Source organism: Plutella xylostella, chromosome 18 (assembly GCF_932276165.1).
Source record: "Plutella xylostella chromosome 18, ilPluXylo3.1, whole genome shotgun sequence".
Classification (NCBI taxonomy): Eukaryota; Metazoa; Arthropoda; class Insecta; order Lepidoptera; family Plutellidae; genus Plutella; species Plutella xylostella.
The window spans coordinates 9,919,911-9,925,910 of record NC_063998.1 but is presented as its reverse complement, the minus strand read 5'-3'; positions in this window follow the sequence as shown (position 1 = coordinate 9,925,910).

Genomic DNA, 6,000 nt, shown 5'->3' with positions numbered 1-6,000 from the left:
TTCGCACTTTTTTGGATATTCGCATTCGCATTCGCAAAATTTTGTGCGAATGTTTTGCGAATATCAGTAGGTACTTTTTAGGTAAAAACTATTTGAAAATAATGGTAGGTTAACAAAGTCAAAATCCATTCGTCTATAACTTTTTTATTACAAGTTACCCTCTTAATTACTAGTCTTACTTTATCATGTTTATTTACTTTGGAAAATGAAACTATAGATTTAGTTAATAGTTTCATAAGACCTAAACATAAATAAGCTCTTTAAACAATCAAAAAGCGTATTTTGACAATATAGTGTCAGAGCAAGAGAGCCATAGATTTAAATAAGGTACGTGCGCCAAAGATGGCACTATTCCTAAGATGGCCAATTTCAATCTTTTAGACGCCCGGATAAGTTGTAATTTCGCTCTAATGTTTGGTTAGTGCCATAGAAAAAATAGCCTACGATTTACATCCTCATTTTTACAAACTTATTCGTATTTCTTTAAAATAAAAAACTATTTTCGTTATTTTATTCAGACTTTCGTAGGTTCAATGGCATTCTGAAGAAGCTAAGCGTTGTTTGTATTCTTTGTTGATTTTTATTTAATTTAATTAGTTTTTGTCGCCTTGTTCCTATGAAGGCCCACCACACGCGTTGCCAAGATGGCCAGGGCCTTACAGGACTATACAATATCATAGTTTCTTTGGAACATGAAAGAGACAATGAGTGATTTCGGCTATATTTTTATTATTATGTTATATTCAAACACATAAACTAAACTTTAAGCGTAGTTACAGTCTCTTAAGTATCTTCTTTCCAATTTAAGTAATTATAAAATTAATAAAAATTCAAACATATTTTTTTATAAACCTAATAAAGCCAATATTTAAGCATTGTTTTTTATTTTTGTCAATTAGTAAATAAACTGTTTTTACTTTAAAAAATTGTTAGAATAACAGAAGAACATTTTTATTATTTTAATATCATTACAGACTTTTGTAATGAAGTTAGATTTAGTTTTGCTAAGCCTAAGATAGACCACCGTACTATTACGTCCAAAAAACGATAGTAATTGACTAATTAACAAAGAAGTTCATATTTTTGTTTATCTATTTATTTAACTCTTTATTGCACAAATATTACAAGTTTAAGTTTTAGGTAAAACATGGTTTTTGTTTTGATAGCATTTATAAATTTCTTGATTAATATCGGGCCATGATAAGTGCCTATGTTCCTAAGAAGGCCCACATTAAAGGTGTTGTTCGAAAATGATTGTTTCCGTAAAGAAGCTTGATTTAATCTGATGATTTATTTGTTGATTAATATTCAAAAATAAATGCAGAATATAGTAGGTAATCATGTTTATATTCTTAAATTGTTTCTAATTTTTTTATATTTTTCATTTTTTATTTATTTAATTATTGCAAAAAATGGGCATTAAAAGGAGCACGTACCTTACGTTCAAATGTTTCGTGTTTAAGTCACCCTCAGAAACCGCACACAGTCGCATTGAGTCGAGATAAATAAAGGGTAACTACTTTAAAAAAAAACTCCAACTGGTATTGGCTAATCTGATTCGGAATGCGCCTAGAACGGAACGTACCTCGTTCAGTACGAGACTGCCATCAAACCATACAAATGACGCCAAATTTGAACACAAACTGAATATTCGCATTCGCGAATGTCGATATCAGATATTCGCATTCGCATTCGCATTCGCGAATGTCCAAAAACACACATTCGTTACATCACTACTAGGTACAGTCAGCCGCATGAGTAGCTACACACTAGGTACAGTCAGCTGCATGAGTAGCTATACACTTGCAGCCGAGCGTACTGCAACATCGTGGCGGGCGCGTGCTTCACGCTCGGGCTGCGCTACGCCGGCTCGGGGCTCGAGGAGGCGAGGGACACCGCCCTGCACTACACCAACCTGTTCCTCACACTAGGTACAGTGAGCTGCATGAGTAGCTACACACTAGGTACAGTCAGCCGCATGAGTAGCTACACACTAGGTACAGTCAGCCGCATGAGCAGCCAAGCGTACTGCAACATCGTGGCGGGCGCGTGCTTCACGCTCGGGCTGCGCTACGCCGGCTCGGGGCTCGAGGAGGCGAGGGACACCGCCCTGCACTACACCAACCTGTTCCTCACACTAGGTACAGTCAGCCGCATGAGTAGCTACACACTAGGTACAGTCAGCTGCTAGTAGCTATACACTTGCAGCCGAGCGTACTGCAACATCGTGGCGGGCGCGTGCTTCACGCTCGGGCTGCGCTACGCCGGCTCGGGGCTCGAGGAGGCGAGTGACACCGCCCTGCACTACACCAACCTGTTCCTCACACTAGGTACAGTCAGCCGCATGAGTAGCTACACACTAGGTACAGTCAGCTGCATGAGATACACTTGCAGCTGAGCGTACTGCAACATCGTGGCGGGCGCGTGCTTCACGCTCGGGCTGCGCTACGCCGGCTCGGGGCTCGAGGAGGCGAGGGACACCGCCCTGCACTACACCAACCTGTTCCTCACACTAGGTACAGTCAGCCGCATGAGTAGCTACACACTAGGTACAGTCAGCTGCATGAGATACACTTGCAGCTGAGCGTACTGCAACATCGTGGCGGGCGCGTGCTTCACGCTCGGGCTGCGCTACGCCGGCTCGGGGCTCGAGGAGGCGAGGGACACCGCCCTACACTACACCAACCTGTTCCTCACACTAGGTACAGTCAGCTGCTAGTAGCTATACACTTGCAGCCGAGCGTACTGCAACATCGTGGCGGGCGCGTGCTTCACGCTCGGGCTGCGCTACGCCGGCTCGGGGCTCGAGGAGGCGAGGGACACCGCCCTGCACTACACCAACCTGTTCCTCACACTAGGTACAGTCAGCCGCATGAGTAGCTACACACTAGGTACAGTCAGCTGCATGAGATACACTTGCAGCTGAGCGTACTGCAACATCGTGGCGGGCGCGTGCTTCACGCTCGGGCTGCGCTACGCCGGCTCGGGGCTCGAGGAGGCGAGGGACACCGCCCTGCACTACACCAACCTGTTCCTCACACTAGGTACAGTCAGCTGCATGAGTAGCTACACACTAGGTACAGTCAGCTGCTAGTAGCTATACACTTGCAGCCAAGCGTACTGCAACATCGTGGCGGGCGCGTGCTTCACGCTCGGGCTGCGCTACGCCGGCTCGGGGCTCGAGGAGGCGAGGGACACCGCCCTACACTACACCAACCTGTTCCTCACACTAGGTACAGTCAGCTGCTAGTAGCTATACACTTGCAGCCGAGTGTACTGCAACATCGTGGCGGGCGCGTGCTTCACGCTCGGGCTGCGCTACGCCGGCTCGGGGCTCGAGGAGGCGAGGGACACCGCCCTGCACTACACCAACCTGTTCCTCACACTATGTACAGTCAGCTGCTAGTAGCTATACACTTGCAGCCGAGCGTACTGCAACATCGTGGCGGGCGCGTGCTTCACGCTCGGGCTGCGCTACGCCGGCTCGGGGCTCGAGGAGGCGAGGGACACCGCCCTGCACTACACCAACCTGTTCCTCACACTAGGTACAGTCAGCTGCTAGTAGCTATACACTTGTAGCCGAGCGTACTGCAACATCGTGGCGGGCGCGTGCTTCACGCTCGGGCTGCGCTACGCCGGCTCGGGGCTCGAGGAGGCGAGGGACACCGCCCTGCACTACACCAACCTGTTCCTCACACTAGGTACAGTCAGCCGCATGAGTAGCTACACACTAGGTACAGTCAGCTGCATGAGATACACTTGCAGCTGAGCGTACTGCAACATCGTGGCGGGCGCGTGCTTCACGCTCGGGCTGCGCTACGCCGGCTCGGGGCTCGAGGAGGCGAGGGACACCGCCCTGCACTACACCAACCTGTTCCTCACACTAGGTACAGTCAGCTGCATGAGTAGCTACACACTAGGTACAGTCAGCTGCTAGTAGCTATACACTTGCAGCCAAGCGTACTGCAACATCGTGGCGGGCGCGTGCTTCACGCTCGGGCTGCGCTACGCCGGCTCGGGGCTCGAGGAGGCGAGGGACACCGCCCTGCACTACACCAACCTGTTCCTCACACTAGGTACAGTCAGCCGCATGAGTAGCTACACACTAGGTACAGTCAGCTGCATGAGATACACTTGCAGCTGAGCGTACTGCAACATCGTGGCGGGCGCGTGCTTCACGCTCGGGCTGCGCTACGCCGGCTCGGGGCTCGAGGAGGCGAGGGACACCGCCCTGCACTACACCAACCTGTTCCTCACACTAGGTACAGTCAGCTGCATGAGTAGCTACACACTAGGTACAGTCAGCTGCTAGTAGCTATACACTTGCAGCCAAGCGTACTGCAACATCGTGGCGGGCGCGTGCTTCACGCTCGGGCTGCGCTACGCCGGCTCGGGGCTCGAGGAGGCGAGGGACACCGCCCTGCACTACACCAACCTGTTCCTCACACTAGGTACAGTCAGCCGCATGAGTAGCTACACACTAGGTACAGTCAGCTGCATGAGATACACTTGCAGCTGAGCGTACTGCAACATCGTGGCGGGCGCGTGCTTCACGCTCGGGCTGCGCTACGCCGGCTCGGGGCTCGAGGAGGCGAGGGACACCGCCCTGCACTACACCAACCTGTTCCTCACACTAGGAACAGTCAGCTGCATGAGTAGCTACACACTAGGTACAGTCAGCTGCTAGGAGCTATACACTTGCAGCCAAGCGTACTGCAACATCGTGGCGGGCGCGTGCTTCACGCTCGGGCTGCGCTACGCCGGCTCGGGGCTCGAGGAGGCGAGGGACACCGCCCTGCACTACACCAACCTGTTCCTCACACTAGGTACAGTCAGCTGCATGAGTAGCTACACACTAGGTACAGTCAGCTGCTAGTAGCTATACACTTGCAGCTGAGCGTACTGCAACATCGTGGCGGGCGCGTGCTTCACGCTCGGGCTGCGCTACGCCGGCTCGGGGCTCGAGGAGGCGAGGGACACCGCCCTGCACTACACCAACCTGTTCCTCACACTAGGTACAGTCAGCTGCATGAGTAGCTACACACTAGGTACAGTCAGCTGCTAGTAGCTATACACTTGCAGCCAAGCGTACTGCAACATCGTGGCGGGCGCGTGCTTCACGCTCGGGCTGCGCTACGCCGGCTCGGGGCTCGAGGAGGCGAGGGACACCGCCCTGCACTACACCAACCTGTTCCTCACACTAGGTACAGTCAGCCGCATGAGTAGCTACTGTAGTGTGGCAACACTTTCCCCTACCAATAAACATCATTCTAACATCATACTTGGGTTTGATTGCGCGCGTCCTTACATGGCGACCGTGCCAGCCGGCCTGCCTCCGTGGCAGTGCCGGCGGACCACATAATAAATTAAAAATATATAAAAATTAAAATGAACTAAAGTGGTAAAAAGTGATAATGTGGAAAATGGACAATGAAAATACGTAAAGGACTAAATATAATATAAGTACCTATAATCATGAGTTAATTATATCAATATACCAAGAAAATAAACATACCTACATAATTATAAATTTAAAAAACCAAAATCGATCTACAAAATAAATAAAAATGGATGGCACCGGGAGGCAAATTGGCTGCTGAGGAGAAGGCGCTGGGAGTGTGCGAGTCGGGTAGCAGAGGACGTCCTCCGAGCTACAGCTGCGAGGCTGGAGGAGGATGCTGCTGCCTGATGCTGCCCAGAGGGACGCGAGGAGCTGGTCGCGCCCACAGTTGGATCCCCGCATGTTCTACCGCCGCGCCACCCAGATGAGAAATTTATATTCTTTCGGAACATTACTTAGAAATTCAGGTTTGCAAATTATTTAAATTCTTTTTTTGAGTTGATTTACATTTTTTCAGTTAAATTCGTTAAATTCGTAAAGTTATTGTTGTCAAAATATAAGTAAAGTATTTTTGTAATTTTATGTAGAAGATGAAAACATAAATATTTCAGTAAGAATAAATAGTATTCGAATGCTTAAATAGTAATTCAGTTCTAAAG